Source organism: Nicotiana tomentosiformis, chromosome 12 (assembly GCF_000390325.3).
Source record: "Nicotiana tomentosiformis chromosome 12, ASM39032v3, whole genome shotgun sequence".
NCBI classification, from domain to species: domain Eukaryota; kingdom Viridiplantae; phylum Streptophyta; class Magnoliopsida; order Solanales; family Solanaceae; genus Nicotiana; species Nicotiana tomentosiformis.
The window spans coordinates 23,004,397-23,025,040 of NC_090823.1; the positions used below are offsets into that span (position 1 = coordinate 23,004,397).

Sequence of the window (20,644 nt, forward strand, 5' to 3'; positions counted from 1 at the left end):
GGATAAGGGAGGCTATTATAGGAGTGATAAGGGTGGCTATAGGAGAGATAAGGGTGGCTATTGTCAGGGATGATATGTGATGATGTGGAGTGGTTGCATTTGTCATTTTTATATGATGTTGTGATTTACCTTGTGTTTATTTTTCTACCTTATGCAATTTGTCTTGTTGTTGGTAAATTGATAATAGTCTGATTTATGTTGAAATTGGGAGTCTGTGGCTATTGGCAGGCGGATTATGAAAATAAATGTGGGCACGAGGTGCCGTGAGTAAATAATGATGATATTGGCACGTGAATTGTCCGTGCAGTTGAGATATGAAACGTGGGCATGAAGTGCTGGGGAAAATGTGATGGTTTTATTATTAGCACGTGAACTGCATATGTGATATTGTAACGACCCGACCGGTTGTTTTGAGCATTTACGCTCCTTTCAACTATTTGAAGTCTTGAATAACTTCCTACGAGGTATTATGACTTATGTGAATTCTCGGTTTTGGTTTTAAGGTATTTTGGAGTTAGCTTGGAAGGATGAATTTTCATGTTGGAAGCTTAAGTTGAAATAGTTGACCGGATATTGACTTATGAGTAAACGACTTCGCAATTTAATTTTAATGAATCCAATAGCTCCATCTGGTGATTTCGGACTTAGGAGCGTGTTCGAAAAATTATTTGGAAGTCCGTAGTTGAATTAGGCTTGAAATGCCGAAAATTAATTTTGGAAAGTTTGACCGGGGGGTTGACTTTTTGATACCGGGATCGAAATATTATTCTGAAAATTTGAATAGCTTTGTTGTGTCATTTATGACTTATGTGCAAAATTTGAAGTCATTCCGGATTGATTTGGTATGTTTCGGCACAAGATATAGAATTTGAAAGTTCAAATTTCATAGATTTTGACTTGATATGATCTCTATGAATCATCTGATTTTACTTTTCAACAGTAAATAAAAAAATCTTCGACCTTAATCTTGAATTTTATTTTATTATAATCCAAGTGCTTGAGGCCTGATCTTGATCTTTACGTATTTTTAATCTAAGGGCTTGCAGCTTGTTCTTGAATCTTCGTCTTGATCTTTTAATCCTTAGAACACTTGAATGCTTGTAGCTTTTAGAGAAATCTGCAGCATTTGATCCACGAGCTCCCTCTTGCTTCTTGTTATCACTTCTGGTCTCTTTTCTGAGTTATGAAGACCCTTATTTATAGTTGTGGGAATGAAGAGTTATGATAAGAACAAACTCTTTCCGACCAATCAAATTGAAGCGTGACAAGGCCGTATTTGATTGGCCAGAACATGTCACTTGCACAAGTGGCGCGATTTCATTGGCCCTTTGATTTGACTTGGCATGCCTAGTCATTTTGACACGTGGCACAATCCTATTGGCTCTTCTGTTTGATTTGGCGCGCCACATCATTTGACACGTGGCACCAAACTGGACCTCTAGGAAGATGGCATCTTGAGCTTAATGAATTGGGCTCATCACTTTAGCCCAATTAAATGGGCTAGCCCAATGGATTAAGATTTATTTATTTAATCCATATACGTTGGACTTATATAACTAATCCAATTATATTAGCCCAATAAATTTATTTGGACTAATATATTTAAAACAAAGTTCGCATTATTTTATCGATTTAAATTCGATAAAATTGAAATGCTTACAAATGCCCCCTACTTCAAGGCTTGTCGAGGTATAAATTTATCGAGTTTTTAAGACGAGACTTAAAGTATATAAAAAGTAATTATTACTTCATTTTGATTGACTTCTCACCAATTATTACTTCATTTTGATCTTTTCGCGTTACAATGTAACTTAAGAAGAATTAGAATTTAAATGCGAGCCTTTCCATGGAATTTCACGTGATCAACTTACTATAAAAATCTTGACATTAGCTTTCGTTGATCGATTGCTTTACATTGATATATTACTGAATGAAACCGCCAAAGATAAGCCTCTCAATCCATGTAGGACACTCCTTTGTATTCTACTTTGACTTTAAACAAATCATACTAGAAGTCAAACTGCTTTGGCAGACATTTACTTATATAATAACTTGTCCAACACCAAATGAGTTTTGAAAACTTTGCAATGCCTTTAAAACTTTGTCCCACATCGATCTTTAGCTCTCAATAGCCGCCTTTTGAAATCTATAAATACCGTACACCCTTCATTCCATTAGTACCAATTTCAGCACTTGCAAATTGCTTTGAGTCTACTTTTGATGACTTTGAGGCATTGACGCGAATTTCTTGTGTTTTTTTTACTCTATTATCTCTTTTTTTCTTTTTAGAAGTAACTTCATCAAACTATAAAGTACTTTTAAAAGTTCGAGACGATGACCTTTAAAAGTTCGCGATAACGACCTTTAAATTTGCGGTGAAGACCCATAAAAGTTCGCGAAAAAGACCTTTAAATTTTGTGGAGAAGACCCATAAAAATTCGCGCAAAAATTTTTAAAAGCTCACGGTCACGATCTTTAAAAGTTCACAGTGAAGACCTTTAAAAGTTCGCGATGAAGACTTTTAAAAGCGCATGATGAAGACTTTTAAAAATATGCGGCCAAGACCCTTAAAAGTTTGCGGTCATTATCGTTAAAAGTTCACAGTGAAGACCTTTAAAAGTTCGCGGTGAAGACTTTTAAAAACACGCGATGAAGACTTTTAAAAAGCGCGCGATGAAGACTTTTAAAAATTTGTGGCGAAGACCCTTAAAAGTTTTAAAGATCATGACCGTGAGCTTTTAAGGATCTTTGCGCAAATTTTTTTAGGTCTTCTCCATAAATTTTAAAGGTCTTCTTCGCGAACTTTTATGGGTCTTCGTTGCAAATTTAAAGGTCGTCATCGCGAACTTTTAAAGGTCATCGTCTCGAACTTTTAAAAGTACTTTGTAGTTTGATGAAGTTACTTCTAAAAAGAAAAAAGGAGACAACATAGTAGGAAAAAAAAAAAGAAAACACAAGAAAAGAGGAAGAAATTACCTTCGCGTCAATGCCTCCAAGTCGTCAAAAGTAGACTCAAAGCAATTTGTAAGCGCTGGAATTGGTACTAATGGAATGAAGTACGATATTTATAGATATCAAAAGGCAGCTATTGAGAGCTAAATATCGATGTGGGACAAAGTTTTAAATGCAGTGCAAAGTTTTCAAAACTCATTTGGTGTTGGACAAGTTATTATCCAAGTAAATGTCTGCCAAAGCGATGGATAATATTTACTCGGATGAAACTTGCAACATTTTCCTTCTTTACTTCCTTAAGAGCAACAACTTCAGCCCATTTCGAGAAGTAGTCAGTTGCAACCAAGATGTATACGTGCCCATCAGAGGACTTTGGCAGTGGCCCAACAACATCTAATCCCCAAGCGTCAAACGACCAGGACGCAACAGTCAGATGTAACACTTCAGGAGGCTGATGAATAAAATTTGCATGAAATTGGAAAGCCTTGCATCTTCGAGCGTAGTCCAAGTAATCTTTCAACATCGTTGGCCAATAATATCCCATCCTTTTTATATGAAAGTGGAGCTTTGGTCCAGACTAGTGTGACCCACATACCCCAGAATGTGCCTCTTGCAGAGCTTAGAGTGATTCTTATTCCCCTAAGCATCGCAAGAGCACTCCCTCGAACGACCTTCTATATAAAGTATCTTTGTAGTAAAGGAAGCGAGGTGCACGACAATGAATTTCAGTCCTTCTTCTCAGATTTTCTGGAAGTATCCCATAGCTTAAGTAGTCGATAATGGATTATCGCCATTCTTCTTTCTCAGCTTCAGAAACAACGACAAGATGCTTGAGATCATTTTTTTCACCTTCAGCCATTTTTGGCAGACAGTAACTTAAGCTTGATTAGGTAGGGTTAACGATGAAGCTATGGCAGCTAAAGCATCAGCCTTCTTGTTTGTTTTCCTTAGCACATGTTGAATAGTCACGTCACCGACCCACCCCATTACTAATCATGATATGGGTGTAGTTCAGGTTTCTTGACCTCGTAACTACCTAAAAGTTAGTTGATCACCAATTGGGAGTCACCAAAGACTTGCAACTGGAACTGCTTCATATCAACAGCCATTTCAAGCCCAAGTATTAATGCTTGATACTCAGCAACAATGTTCGAACAGAGTTGTGTCAAGGTGAATGAGTAGGGCAAGACTTCATCTTGGGATGTGACAAATACTATGCCAGCACCAGCTCCTCCGCGATGCGCAACACCATCAAAGTACATCTCCCATGGAGGTTGAACTTCAATGACCAATGCGTCCTCATCAGGCAGTTCGTTAGTTAGCTCCCAGTCATCAGGTATCAGATGATCTGCCAAGAAATCTGCCAATGCTTGTCCTCTTACAACACTTGAATGCTTGTAGATTTAGAGAAATCTGCAGCGTTTGATCCACGAGCTCCCTCTTGCTTCTTGTTATCACTTCTGGTCTATTTTCTGAGTTATGAAGACCCTTGTTTATAGTTGTGGGAGAGAAAAGTTATGATAAGAACAAACTCTTTCCGACCAATCAAATTGAAGTGTGACAAGGCCGCATTTGATCGGCCAAAACATGTCACTTGCACACATGACGCGATTTCATTGGCCCTTTAATTTGACTTTTGCATGTCTTGTCATTTTGACACGTGGCACAATCCTATTGGCTCTTTTGCTTGACTTGATGCGCCATGTCATTTGACACGTGGCACCAAATTAGGCCTCTAGGAAGATGACATCTTGGGCTTAATGAAATGGGCTCATCACTTTAACCCAATTAAATGGGCTAGCCCAATAGATTAAGACTTATTTATTTAATCCATATATGTTGGACTTATATAACTAATCCAATTATATTAGCCCAATAAATTTATTTGGACTAATATTTAAAACATGCATTACTTTATCGATTTAAATTCGATAAAATTTAAATGCTTTCAACCTCTCCCAAATACTTCTTTGGCCTGCCTCTACCTCTCCTCAGGCCCTCCAGGGCCAACCTCTCGCACCTCCTCGCCGGAGCATATGTGTCTCTTCTTATCACATGCCCGAACCACCTAAGTCTCGCCTCTCGCATCTTGTCCTCCACAGGGTCTATGCCCACATTCTCCCGAATAACTTCATTTCTAGTTCTATTTAACCTAGTTTGCCTGTATATTCATCTCAACATCCTTATTTCAGCTACCTTTATTTTATGAATATGGGAGTTCTTGACTAGCCAACACTCCGCCCCATACAATATAGCCAATATGACCACCGCTCTATAGAACTTACCTTTAAGTTTTGGTAGCACATTCTTATCACACAAAATACCATAAGTGAGCCTTCATTTCATCCACCCCGCCCCAATACGATATGTAACATCCTCGTCGATCCACTACCTGAGTCGCACCACTGAACTTGCACTCCAAGTATTCCGTCTTAGTCCTGCTCAACTTGAAATCTTTTAGACTCTAGGGTCTGCCTCCAAAACTCTAACCTCTCGTTAATATTGTATTGTGTCTCCTCAATCAGTACAATGTCATATACAAATAACATGCACCACGGCATCTCCCCTTGAATGTGGCGCGTCAGAGCGTTGATCGCCATGGCAAATAGAAATTGGTTGATGGCTGACCCCTGGTGCAACCCCATCATAACTGGGAAATGTTTCGAATCCCCTCTCACGGTCCTCACTTGAGTCTTAGCTTCATCATACATATCCTTAATAGCCCTAATATATGCAATAGGAACACCTCTAGCCTCCAAACATCTCCACAGAACCTCCTTCGGTACTTTATCGTAAGCATTCTCTAAGTCGATGAACACCATATGTAAATCCCTCTTCCTCTTCTTATACTGCTCCATCAACCTCCTAACAAGATGGATAGCTTCTGTAGTCGAACGTCCCGGCATAAATCCGAACTAGTTTTTAGAAATAGTTATGATCCTCCTCAACCTCCTTGACTTTTATGCGCCTATAATTCCCAAAGTCTCGACGACTCTCATAGTGTTCTAATTCACCTAGCTCAATATTCCTACCCTCATCTTCGTTCAAGAGTTTATGAAAGTATGCCTGCCATCTTCGGCGAATAAGTGCCTCATCCAACAAAACTTTGCCTTCCTCGTCCTTGAGGAACTTCACTTGGTCCAGGTCACAAGACTTCTTTTCTCGCACCTTGGCTAGTCTGTACAACTTCTTATCCCCTTTTTTGCCTCTAATTTCTTCGTACAAGCGTTCAAACGTAGCAGTCTTGGCCGCAGTGACCGCTAACTTCGTTACCTTCTTAGATATCTTATACCGCTCCCTATTCGTCCTCTTTTCCTCCTCATCCACGACTCTCCAAAGCTCCCCACTTGATCCTAGGTAGACCAAACACAATCCTCTTTCTCCGCTTCCTCATGATCTCCAAGTCCACAACCAAAAGCCTATGTTGAGTCATGAGGTTCTCACTCAGGATGACCTTGCAGTCTGCGCACATGCCTTTATCAGACTTCCTGAAGAGTAGATAATCATTCTGGGTCCTGGCCATCGAACTCTGAAAGGTGACCAAGTGCTCCTCCTTCTTTGGGAAACATGAGTTAGTTATCACCAAATCAAAAGCCTTAGCAAAATTCAGTAGTGAAGTTTGACCTCCATTTCTAACTCTAAAACCAAAGCCGCCATGCGCGTCATCGTAGCCCCCAGATGTCGCCCCAATGTGGCCATTAAAATGTAACGACCTGATTGATCATTTTGAGAATTAGCGCTCTGTTCAGCTGCGTAAGGTCTCGAGCAGCTCCGTATTATGTGTTATGACGTGCATGTATAGTCGAGTTTGGACTTCGGGTGATTCAGGATTGATGTGGAATAAGGATTCGTGTTTTAGAAACTTAAGCGGTAATAGTTGACCAAAATTTGACTTATGTGTAGACGACTCCGAAATAGAATTTTTATGGTTCCAATAGTTTCGTATGGTGATTTTGGACTTAGGTGTGTGTCCGGATTTAAATTTGGAGGCCCGTAGGGTAATTTGAAACATTTCGGCGAAAATTGAAAAGTTAAAGTTTTTGGAAGGTTGAGGGATCTGACCAAGAGTTGAATATCGAGTTCGGAATGCGATTCTGAGAGTTGGATTAGCTTCGTTATGTCATTTGGTACTTGCATGCAAAATTTGACGTCGTTCCGGGTTGATTTGGTATGCTTCGGCATGGGTTTTAGAAGTTGGAATATTCGAAATTTCATAAGTTCGATTCATGGTGTGATTCGTAGTTCTAACATTGTTTGATGTGATTTGAGACCTCGAGCGGGTCCGTATTAGGTTATGGAACTTGTTTTTATGCTTGGACGAGGTATCAGGGTCCCGGGGGTCCGAGTGTGTTTCAGACTAGTTTCGGATGATTTTCATGCTTGTGATCAGGTCTAGTTCTAGTGCTTCGCACCTGCAACGTTTTGGAGCGCATGTGCGGCTCCACTTATGCGTGAGCTTGGTCGCATCTATGATCATAGTGGCCTGGGAGCTCGCTCGCTTCTGCGGAGGCTGGCATGCAGGTGCGAAGACCGCTTTTGCGGTCCAGTGATCGCACATGCGAAGTGGTTCGCTTCTGCGCTCCTTTTGGCGCTTCTGCGGTGTCGCTGGTGCGGCTATATTGTTTGTCGATACGGACCTAGGCCTGGTAAGTTGAGTTCGTAGACGCAAACGTTTGCTCGCAAATGCGAGGCCGCATGTGCGACTTTCCTGCTCGCAAATGCGAAGGGCGCTGGGCAGAGCACTTATATGTCGAGGGTTGATATTTTTAACATATTCTGAGTTCTAGATCTCGATTTTGGGAGATTGTTTGTGGGTTCTTCAAGCAACTCATTGGGGTAAGTGTTCTCTACCCGAATCTTGTTATATTTTATGAATCCATTACTATTTTCATCATTTAATTAGTGAATTAAGTTGGAAATTTATAAAATATTTCAAAATGTAAAATATGATTTGAAGGACGAATTGAGGTCAGAAATTGATAATTTTGGTATGGTTGAACTCGATATCGAATGGGTGTTCGATTTTTATAATTTTGGTCTGGTTCCGAGACGCGGGCTTGGGTCGACTTTTTGGAGCGATTTTTCAATCCTTATTTAAGATCAGTAGTTTATTATTTAAATTAGTTTCCTATAGTTATAATTATAGTATGAATTGTTTTTGGCTAGATTCAAGTCGTTCGTAGTTGGAAATCGAGGGAAAAGGTTTACTAATTGATTGATTGAGCGTGGTTTGAGCTAAGTATCTTGCATAACTTTGTGGGGGGAGGGGGGGGGAGGGGGGGAGAAACTACCCCTTAGGAACTAAGCCTTTGGTGCTAATTGGGTCATGTGAAGTCCGTGTACGTGAGGTGACGAGTACGTGCTTGGGCTTATTGTGGAAAGTTGACCTTTTAGGGCTCTTAGGTTCTTATGTTCATTAAATATGAAGTTGTTTTGTTATGTTAAGTTCTTCATTTACTATTTCACCTCTACGTGTCTTAATTGGAATTAATTGCTTCATGTTTAACCCTTATTGCCTATTTGACTATTGTGTGCCTTAACTGAAGTTGTTGCCTCTTTGATTGCCATGATATCCTTTCCTAATTGCTTATCTTTAATTGGAATTATTATTATCTTTTCTATAATTGTCTATCCCTATTTGAGGTTATGATTATCTTTTTCGTTGCTTATCCTTAATTAAATTTGTTGCATCTCTTCGTAATTGCTCAACCCTAAATGAAGTTTAGTTATCCTTTATCGTAGTTGCCTCATCCTTATTTAGAATAATTTGTTACATATTATTTCTCCCTTGTTGAGCCATTCTTATTGTGACTAGTATTCCCTATTGTGTTTATTCTTTGTGAGCTCGTTCTACCGTTTCTTTGTGATCCATAGCTCTTGAGTTGATTTACTTGTTGTATTCTCGTGATATTGTTGTTGTTGTTGTACTCAGTCTGTTGAGCTGAGGGCTATGTGTGGTTGTGGTATTGACTCTGTTTAGATGAAATGTTGTGTAGTATGGGCACATGTTGTGAAAGTCATTCTATTGTAATATTGTGTTGTTGGCACGTGCTATTGTTGGGAGGTTTTGTTCGGGTGTTTGCACAAGGTTTCTGCCGTGCTATTGTTACTATTGATATTGGCACATGCGGCATGGCAATGTGGGCTATATATGTGGGTTTGCGCATGTGGGGAGACAAGGTGGAATACTATTATGCGCGTGCGGTGAGACAAGGCGGGCATTTACTTTATTATGTGGCGAGACAAGGTGGGCTATGTCGAGAATTGATTTGTGATGACGTGTGATGGCCTGGGGGCTTTGTTGTTGTTGATATTTGTGTAGTGGCGTGTCTAACCTGTGTGAGTTTTACTTGGTGCAAATTGTGGGGATCGTTTCTTATGTGTCGCTCATTGCCCCTACTCTTATTCGTTGGCCTGGACTGTGATAGAACACTTGCACAAGCATACACGTACTTTATCACCCTATTGGTTTAAGAAGATGAACACTGATGCTACCGATCATTTGTACGTCCTCCGTCTGCTTGTCTTATATGTGAGATTGGTTCTATTGGCACGTGAGTCGTCCGTACAGTTATCGATTTTAATGAGAGCACAAGATGCCAAGTGATTACGGTTCATGAATTGGGACCCGTGAATGGTGTGAGTTTTGAGGTTTGGTACCTCGTGGGGATTATTGAATAAACCTGGTGCGAAAGCGGTTATTCTTATCAAGTTGCTACTTGTGTTTGCTTTATTTGTTTTTACCGGATTTAAACTATGCCCAGCTTACGATATTGTGTTATTACTTGTGGTATCACACTGCAAATTGTTGCTTCTATTTCCTATTGAAAGCACTGTATTATTGTTGTCATTATGCGTAGTTCTGTAGAGATATCATACTATATTAGTTCTATACCTATACTTGTTCAGGTTATCTAGTTTAGTAGGTGTCTTGACTGTCCCTCGTCACTACTCCACTGAGATTAGTCTTGATACTTATTAGGTATCGTTGTAGTGTACTCATACTATACTTCTACACATTTTTGTGCAGATCCAGATAATTCAGAGTCAATCGATCGCTAGCTAGATGTACGGATCTTGCTCTGGAGACTCAAGGTAAACCTGCTACTGCATTCACAAGCCTCAGAGTCACCTTGTGTTATTGTACTTGCATTATTTATCTCTATTTTCAAACAGTTATATTTAGATGTTTTTGTAGCAAACTCAGTAGAGCTTATGACTTGTACTACCGGTTTTGGGAATTAAAATTGTGTATAAGATTTTTATCTCATATTCTTCGTTTGATGGTTGATTTCTTCTATTAATTCATTAAGTGTTAGGCTTACCTAGTATTAGAGACTGAGTGCCGTCACGATATTCTACAGAGAAAAATTGGGGTCGTGACATAAAATCTCCTCCTATGAAAAGCCTCATCCAAATCCTCCTTGAGGTCCGAAACTAAAAGGCACAGAAGTAGGGACACATTTAATGAACTAGGAATGATAGTAACAGTAATGAATGTGAGATTAAATACCCCAAAGGATGCTAAAAAGGTCAGCAAGCAAACAAATACAAGTGAGCTAAACAGATTAACTACAATTAGAGCACAACGACTAATAAAGAACACGATAGGAACAAAGCAACATATCGAAAATGGAATGTACAAAACAAGAATACACTAGGAACAAAGCAACAGGTTTTAACCGAATATATCGAAAATCTATATATTATAATAAAAGAGGAAAAAGTCTTCTCCTTAAGTCACATGACAGCCTAGAAAAAAATCACATGACATAAGTAGTTAATATTTAGTTATTTAGTTAATAATTAGTTATTAGTTATTGTTTTTGAACAAAAAAATTATCCAATGACTATGCAACTCTCTTTAATTTAATAGAGATTTTATTCATTAAAATTTAGATAATACTATTAAGAACAATAGGATAAAATTCAAAAAATAAAATATGCATATATTCTATTATATTATAAAAAGAAAATAGTATACAAGAATATTAAACAAAGTAATATGTTAATAAAATTTTATATTTAACAATGCAATTATATTAAATATTGGATAATATAATAAAACAAATACATAACAAAAAGTTATTCGATGACTATATAAATCCCTTTAATTTAATAGAAATTTTTTTCATTAAAATTCAGATAATACTACTGACAATAATATAATAAAAATGTAAAAATACTAAGCAAAGTAATATGCTAATAAAAATTTATATTAACAATGTAAAAATACTAAACACTAGATAATAGAATAAAGAAAAATATATAACAAAAAATTTATTCAATGAGTCCCTTTAATTTAATAGCAGTTTTATTATTGGGTATATCACATTGACAAATAAGACGACAACTGAAATTTATTAAAACAATACGATCTAATTTATTCAAACAAACTCGATCACAATTTAATTTAATTAATATTTTTTAATATTAATCGCGCACTACTAGTAGAATATAACAAAACAATAACACACTAGGAACAAAGCAACAAGTTCTAATATAGTATACCTAAAACGGAATGTACAACAAAGATAAACGCTTTAAATGATAAACAAAATATAACAAGGCAAGGCAAGTAAGAATGTTTGGCGGTGCGAGGCGGGTTCTGTCTGAACCCGTACAATTTTGCCCCGCCCCGCATAGGATTTAAATCCGCATTGATCCGCCCTACACTCCACCTGCGTTCACCCGTCCCGCAATTTTTTTAAAATAAAAATTCTCTCTTTTCCTTTTAAAAGATGATTGTTACAAGAAAAATAGATCGCCCTTTACAAGCTAAATTTTCGATTCATATATTTCAAACTTAGAAGGTTTGCTGTTTATTTGTCTCTCAAGCCATATATGGCTTCAGATTATTTCAACAATTAAATAGCACGAAGTAGTGCTATTATATATGATAATAATTATAAGTGATTCAGAAAATAAAAGACAGAAATTTTTTCCATATGAAATTTAAATTGAATTCCACCAGCAAACAAAAATGAGGAGTAATACAAAAAGATGAAAAAAAACAGTAAAGATTTTTAAAACTCCATAACAGTTAAGAATATGACAGTTCATTTTAGTTTTGTTTACGTTCAAAACTTCTAACAATTTCAAAAGTCAAATCATTTATTGTATAGCCACTTAGTATTTTGGGTTGAAGAGATCATTTAGTTCAAAAACTTGAATCTCCCAACCGGCTCCCACGTGATTTTTTTAATTTAAAATTTGAACCCGCGCCCCGTAACCGCTAACTCTTAAACCCGCTGACGCTCAAACCGGCACCGTCCCACACCGCCCATTGCCATCCCTAAAGGCAAAAAAGATAGAACCTGGATTGTAGTCGAGCCGCTGCTGCCACTCATCGGCAGTAAAGAACCCTTGAATGACGGTCGTCGGAAAGTTGGCCGGAGTTGAACCGCTGCTGCCACTCCTTGCTGGTTCACGTCGGCGGTGGCTAGAAGTCGGATGTGATAGGTCCAGTTGAGGAGGTGACCACCAGTGATGCCGAATCTGTCCGGAAATCATACTGGTGGTGCTCATGTCGTCGGAAATCTGGGTCTCGCAGGAACACACACCAACCCACACATACAGAGAAGAACGACGGGGAGAGGATTGGATCTGCCGACTATCGCCATTAAAATTGAATTTACTCGTGAAAGGAATGACCGCACACTGTGCAATGCAAAAGACTCATTCTTTATTTTTATTTTCAATAAAGAAAATTAGTAATTTTATAAGAATCATGAAAGCAAAAATTGGCGTGAATTGTTAGAGTTTAGGTATTTATTCTAAAAGGAATTTTGAAGAAGATATGGATTTAAATTAATTAAAATAGTTTAATACTTTAATAAGGTAAATTAGACAAATGAGTTAAATTATTGTAAGGAAAAACTCAAATTAAGGATTGTAAGTGTCGTACAACAACTAAGAAGGGACTGGATTTTTCTAAAATTTGAATATTGTTATGAAAATAATTATATTGTGGATGTTCATTTATTACTCCGCTATAGATAATCTTCCTGAAGAAGATTATCCATTTAGTACTCTGTTGAAGTTTATCTACAAGCAGCTGATGCAAGCAGGTTGCAAGCAGCTCAATGAAATAATTTGCAGCAGCTTCTTATTAAACAGGCAAGTTGCAAGCAGCTCATGCAGACAACTTACAAGCAGCTAAAGAAAAGCCTTGCAGCTGCTTCCTGAAAAGTCTCGCGGCTGCTTCCTTTATTCTATAAATAGAATAGTTTTCAGTTCATTAAGTACATAAGTTTGAAGTTTGAATAATATATCAGTTTCTCTCTATACTTGTCTTTACTTTACAGTTTTTATTTTATAACACGTTATCAGCACGAGACTCTACCATCTCGAGAAAATACTTTGAAAGTATCAGAGGTACGAACTTTTTTTTTCTAAATAATGTCAAATCTTTCTAAACCTGAGTTTGTAGCCCTGGATATATCGGGCAAAAGCTACATGTCTTGGGTGCTTGATGCCGAAATTCATCTTTATGCAATGGGTCTTGCAGACACCATCAAAGATAAAAATCAGGCATCAAACCAAGACCGTGCCAAAGCAATGATATTCCTACGCCATCACCTTGATGAGGGCCTGAAAATGGAATATCTTACTGTTAAAGATCCAGTCATACTGTGGAATAATTTGAAAGATAGATATGACCACCTGAAGATGGTCGCTCTTCCACAGGCACGTTATGATTGGACTCATCTAAGGCTACAAGATTTTAAATCTATCAGTGAGTATAATTCTACTATGTTCAGAATTATTTTCCAATTGAAACTATTTGGTGATAATATTACTGATCATGATATGTTGGAGAAAACTTTTATCACTTTTCATGCCTCGAATATGCTCCTGCAGCAGCAATATCGAGAGATGGGATTTAAAAAGTATTCTGAACTTATCTCACATCTTCTTGTAGCCGAGCAACATAATGGGCTATTAGTGAAAAATCATGAAAGCCGACCTACTGGTTCTTGTCCATTCCCTGAAGTGAATGAGACGAACTTCCACCAAGCTAAGCGTGGAAGAGGACGTGGCCCCAGTCATGGTCATGGCCGTGGTCGGAGAGAAAACTCTAATCGTTGTAATAACAATGCACCAAAGAACCCTCCTCACCACCAGCAGTGGAAAAGGAAGGAACAAAAGCATGAAGCAGTACAAGAAGCAAAGCCAGAAAATGCATGCTATAGATGTGGAGGAAAAGGGCATTGGTCACGTACATGTCGTACGCCAAAGCACCTGGTTGAGCTATATCAAGCCTCCCTGAAGAAGACAGAGAAAAATGCTGAAGCAAATTTTATTTCTGAAGATAATTTAGACTTCATGCATTTAGATGTAGCTGATTATTTTGCACTCCTAGAAGGAGAAACAAGTCATGTGATCGGTAGTGAATCTGTAGAAATGTAAATATTTTAATTTTTGTTTGTAGTAGATAGTATGGTTATGTAATTGTTGTACATAAATAAAGTTATTCTTTGATAATAATGTTTACTATCATATTTATTTTGTTTATGTCATTTTGAAGAATATGGATAATCCTCAAATTATGTTTGGATCAAAGACCAATCATGAAGATATTTGTGTAATTGATAGTGGAACAACTCATGCCATATTCAAAGATTAGAAATCCTTTTCTTATTTGCATAAGGAAAAAGCAAATGTTTCTACAATTTCTGGTAATATAAGTTTGATTGAAGGCTCCGGAAGAGCTATTGTATTTCTGTCTAAAGGAACAAAACTTATTATAGACAATGCATTATTCTCCTCCAAGTCCCGAAGAAACTTGTTGAGTTTTATAGATATCCGCCGAAATGATATCATGTTGAGACAATAGATGAAATGAACGTGGAATATCTTTGTATTACAAAGAATATTTCTGGCCAAAAATGCATTGTAGAAAAGTTACCAACTTTATCTTCTGGCTTATACTATTCAAAGATTAGTACAGTTGAAGCACACTCTATCGTAAACCAGAAATTTACTGATTCAAATACTTTTGTACTTTGGCATGGCCGTTTGGGCCATCTTGGATCAATAATGATGAGACGAATTATTGAAAATTCGAGTGGGCATCCATTAAAGAACCTGAAGATTCTTACAAATGATGAATTTTCTTGTGATGCTTGTTATCAAGGCAAAATGATCACTATACCATCACCAATGAAGGTTGGCATTGAGTCCCCTACCTTTTTAGAACGTATACATGGGGATATACGTGGCCTTGCAGAGTCATTTATTAAACGGCTGCAATTGATAGCAAGACCACTACTTATGAAAACAAAATTGCCCACTACTGTTTGGGGCCATGCTATCTTGCACGCAGCATCACTTATCCGTCTCAGACCAACACATTATAATAAATATTCTCCGTCACAATTAATTTTTGGTCATGAACTAAATATTGTCCATCTACGAATTTTTGGATGTGCTGTATTTGTGCCAGTAGCACCACCACAGCGCAGTAAGATGGGCCATCAAAGAAGGTTAGGAATATATATTGGGTTTGAATCACCCTCTATTATTCGCTATCTTGAACCATTGATGGGAGATTTATTTACTGCTCGATTTGCAGATTGTCGATTTGATGAAACAAATTTCCCACAATTAGGGGGAGAGAAAAAGGAAATCAAAAGAGAAATTGTGTGAAAAGTTTCATCATTATCTCATTTTGATCCACGTACCGCTATATATAATCAGGAGGTCCAGAAGATCATCCATTTACAAAATATAGCAAATCAAATGCCAGACGCGTTTACTGATTTGAAAAGGATAACTAAGTCACTTATCCCTGCAGAGAATGTGCCTATACGAATTGATGTCCCAGCAGAACCATCTACTAGCATAAGAACTAGTGAACCTAAAGCACGCCTGAAGCGTGATAGGCCTTTGGGTTTTAAGGATCGAAATCCTAGAAAAAGAAAATCGACAAATGATCAAAATGATATTATGAAGGGATCTACTGAAGAGACCCAAGATCTGATTAGTTCTGAGATTCCTGAAGAAATCAATGAACCCGAGACTCAAGTGAGTGAGGAACTTTTAATAAGTTCTACTGGTAATGGGATTAATTTAAATCGATCTGAAATAGTGGTGGATAATATTTTTGCATATAATGTTGCACTTAACATTATGCAAGATAGTGAGGATTGTGAACCCCGATCTGTCGAAGAATGTCAACAAAGATCTGATTGGCCAAAATGGCAAGGGGCAATTCAATCAGAATTGAATGCACTTGCTAAAAGAGAGGTCTTTACACCAGTAGTCCAAACACATGCTGGTGTAAAATCAGTTGGTCATAAATGGATTTTTGTGCGAAAAAGGAATGACCAAAATGAAGTTGAAAGATACAATGCTCGCCTTGTCGCACAAGGATTCTCACAACGACTTGGAGTCGATTATAAAGAAACATATTCACCAGTTATGGATGCCATAATATTTTGATATCTCATCAGTTTAGCCTTACGTGAAAGACTTGAAATACATATGATGGATGTGGTTACAACTTATTTGTACGGGTCACTTGATAATGAGATTTACATGAAAATCCCTGAAGGATTTAAAATGCCTGAAGCATATTTGAAATCTCGGGAAATGTATTCAATCAGATTACAAAGATCTTTGTACAGTTTAAAGCAATCTGGGCGCATGTGGTATAATCGCCTTAGTGAATATTTACTGAAAGAGGGTTACATAAATGATGTTATTTGTCCATGTATTTTTATAAAGAAAATGACATCAGAATTTGTTATACTTGCTGCTTTTGTTGATGACATAAATCTTGTTGGAACTCCAGAAGAGTTCCAAAAGGCAATTGAATATCTTAAGAAAGAATTTGAGATGAAAGATCATGGGAAAACAAAACTTTGTCTTGGATTGCAAATTGAACATTTAGCAAACGGGATCTTTATGCATCAATCTGCCTATACAGAAAGGGTCTTAAAATATTTTTACATGGACAAAGCACACCCATTGAGTACACCAATGGTTGTTCGATCACTTGAAGTGAATAAGGACCCGTTCCGACCTCCAGAAGAGGATGAGGAACTCCTTGGTCCTGAAACACCCTATCTTAGTGCAATTGGTGCACTTATGTATCTTGCTAATGCTACAAGGACTGACATAGCATTTTCTGTTAATTTACTAGCAAGATATAGCTCTTCTCCTACTCGGAGACATTGGAATGAGATTAAGCATATTTTGCGATATTTAAAGGAAACTCTTGATATGGGTTTGTTTTATGCTAACAAAGATAATGCAGATCTTGTTGGTTAAGCAGATGCATGTTATTTATCTGATCCCCATAAAGCTCGATCTCAAACTGGGTACGTGTTTACATGTGGAGGTACTGTCATATCATGGCGCTCCACAAAGCAGTCAATTGTTGCTACTTCTTCAAATCATGCTGAGATAATAGCTATTCATGAAGCAAATAGGGAATGCGTATTGTTGAGATCAGTGATTCATTTTATTCAAGAAAAATATGGTTTAGAGTGTGATAAAAGATCCACAATTTTATACGAAGACAATGCTGCATGCATAGTCCAATTGAAGGGAGGATTTATAAAAGGAGGTAGAACGAAGCACATTTCACCAAAATTATTCTACACACACGATCTTCAGAAAAATGGTGACATTAATGTGCAGTAAATCCGTTCAAGTGACAATCCGGCAGATTTATTCACTAAATCTTTGCCAACTTCAACTTTTGAGAATATGGTATACAAGATTGGAATGCAGAGACACAAATATTTGAAACAAGGTTTTCATCATGGGGAGTAAAATACGCGATGTATTCTTTTTTCCTTACTAAGGTTTTTTCCCACAGGGTTTTCCTTATAAGGTTTTTAATGAGGCAGCTAGAAATGCATATTACTAAATATGTGTACTCTTTTTCCTTCACTAGGATTTTTTCCACTGGATTTTTCCTAGTAAGGTTTTAACGAGGCACAATACCTTTTAATGAACATCCAAGGGGGAGTGTTATAAAAATAATTATATTGTGGATGTTCATTTATTACTCCGCTATAGATAATCTACCTGAAGAAGATTATCCATTTAGTACTCTGTTGAAGTTTATCTATAAGCAGCTGATGCAGGCAGGTTGCAAGCAGCTCAATGAAATGATTTGCAGCAGCTTCTTATTAAATAGGCAGGTTGCAAGCAGCTCATGCAGACAACTTACAAGCAACTAAAGAAAAGCCTTGCAGCTGCTTCCTGAAAAGCCTCACAGCTGCTTCCTTTCTTCTATAAATAGAGGAGTTTTCAGTTCATTATGTACATAAGTTTGAAGTTTGAATAATATATCAGTTTCTCTCTATACTTGTCTTTACTTTACATTTTTTATTTTATAACAAATATACTCTTTTGTAAGACTTTTTGTGAGGTGCTATTTCTTCATTTGTTAAGTTAATTAACTATAATTAATATTCATCATTTCTTAGGGACTTACTTTTTTTCTTTAATATTTACTTTACAACATAAATACATTATTTAATATTATGTGAATTTTAAAACAATTATAGTCACTTATAGGGGTACGCATGTTGGACAAAATATTAACTTTTTAATCCTTTATAAATAGATTTCACATTATTGTTATTCAATTATTTTCTTTATTATTTACGACTTCACAATCAAATAAATTTTATCTATCAATTTTTTTAATTTAACTTTGTTAGAAAATCTTAGTATTTAGGATTTTAAATCTATTAAGATCATATTGATGTAACTTTTATGATATTTAACTCATCGACACGGAATACACACGCAACGCGCGTCACATAAGACTAGTTCTTACTAAAATGTATAGTTAACTATCAAATTATTTCTCCTTAGTTTATTAGCAGTCTCTCACGTTTACCTTTTCTCTCCCCTATCTCCTTTTTTTAAATAATAAAATGGGTGAAAATTCTTTACACCCCTAACTTTACTTTAAATTTCTCTCAACTCTGAAGAATAGAAATAGTTCCTCTCATATCCTATGCATATTTATTTTGCCCTTAAGATTTTCAATCCTTCATTTATGTAATACCTTAAATAATAAAACAGAAAAACTAAAACTAAAGTCTCTCATTATAAATATTAAATTACTTAAAATTTAAATAATATTAATCGTAATGTGAATCCTTAATTGTTCCATTTTGTAATTTGACACTTAAATATAGTTTTCATAAAGATTGACCAAACGTAAATTATTTTCTTTAACACTGACGAAAGAGCTTATCAAATTATTTGACCAAATACATGTTCCTACTCTCACAAAATACCTCTCAAAATATCCACTTGCAAAGAATTTAAGTACTATTTTGAAATGGGGTTTGAAAAGTAGTACTTGGAGACGAGCTTGTGGTCTCAACTTGGACAACTCAACTTTGCAACTTGTAGGGTGATGGTCCATATTACTCCAAAGGTGTATACATGTAAAATTGGGGTAACACATACCTCGATTTCCTGGTGAAGAAAATGGAAGAAGATCATGGACACACGAGATTAAAATCGAAGCTGGGAGCCCTTCGTATCGAGATCCATAAAAGGTGGACGGCGTGCTCATCGTCGGGCATGATAGAGCGACGCGCCCCAGACCCAGAACGAGTTCTAAGATCTCAAAAAATACAGTAAACGATTATACACGGCGGATAGAGGGTCGGGATATTCGGACTTAACCGAATATCACAACACAGAACTCGCTCGATGTCGGTTACGGATCAGTAATTAACAAGAAAGGAAGATTTTTACCTTTTCTAGACTTATACTAGGAATGAAACTCTCCTACTATATAAAGAGAAAGTTTTTCTTTTGTAACAGACATTATAACACATAAATCAAAGCAATTCAAGCTTATTTTTCTGCTCTCTATCTACTGCTAAAGTTCTTATTTAATTGTTATATTCTTCATTCACAACTGGGCTCGAACCAAGGGTCCGATCGAGGGCAAGGTTACTATTCAACCTAGGTTCATGCTAAGCCATAACACTTCAACTGGTTTGATCATTTATTTTGCCTCTAACTCGTTTATTTAATATTCTAGATTATTTGTTTTGAATCAAATCACATATCCTTAAAATCGCGTACCAATTAAATTATTATCTGATTTAAGGGTAAACAGTTTGGCACACACCGTGGGGCTAAGGATAATAGTGGTGATTTTATATGAATCTCCACAACACACCCTATTTTATGTTTGTTCTTTAAAGTCTTAATTTCAGGTCAGCTCAAAAATGTCGAACTCTCAGTCTGCCCACTTGAACGTTGATACTGAGTATGTCCATCATGGCAAAAATAATAATTTGGTGCCAAGTAACGAGGTGCCTCCTGTTGATCCCAACGGTTTCCCAGTTGCTGATTTGGTCAATGCTAACTCACAGGTGACCATCGACGTCAATTTGCCATCCGATCCAGAAAATAGTGTTCATGGGGGACCCCGACCGACAGCTCGAGAAGCGTCTGAAGGCAACGGTGATGAGGTAAGCCTACAACTAATCTTCGAAATATTGCAGGCTCAACATGCGACAATAGTACAGCTGTAGAATCAAAGCCACACCTCCAACTGGGTCGAACCCGAGCAATCCCGGGAAAGCACCCGAAGAAACGAACAACTTACCGAGAGAACGGGTGAAGTCGAGCCTGGGGTCAATCCCAAGATAATGAAAATGCTTGAAGAATTAACGAAGCGGGAATAGTCAGGTGA

At 37.1% G+C, this 20,644-nt stretch overlaps 1 long non-coding RNA gene across 7 annotated transcripts in view; it reads right to left on the reverse strand.

Moving 5' to 3' along the window:
* Positions 1–20,644, reverse strand: part of LOC104116478 (uncharacterized) — a 57,137-nt gene that overhangs the window by 14,701 nt on the left and 21,792 nt on the right. For 4 of the 7 annotated variants that reach the window (XR_011413114.1, XR_011413113.1, XR_011413115.1 and 1 more), the window contains exons 3-4: positions 14,178–14,220; positions 12,270–12,612 (exon numbers count right to left, since the gene is read on the reverse strand). This is a non-coding gene — a long non-coding RNA (uncharacterized lncRNA). Of the gene's footprint in view, positions 1–712; positions 10,390–11,410; positions 12,613–14,177; positions 14,221–20,644 lie in introns of those variants that run through there. The other 3 variants (XR_011413116.1, XR_011413111.1, XR_004512196.2) reach the window with 3 other exon arrangements.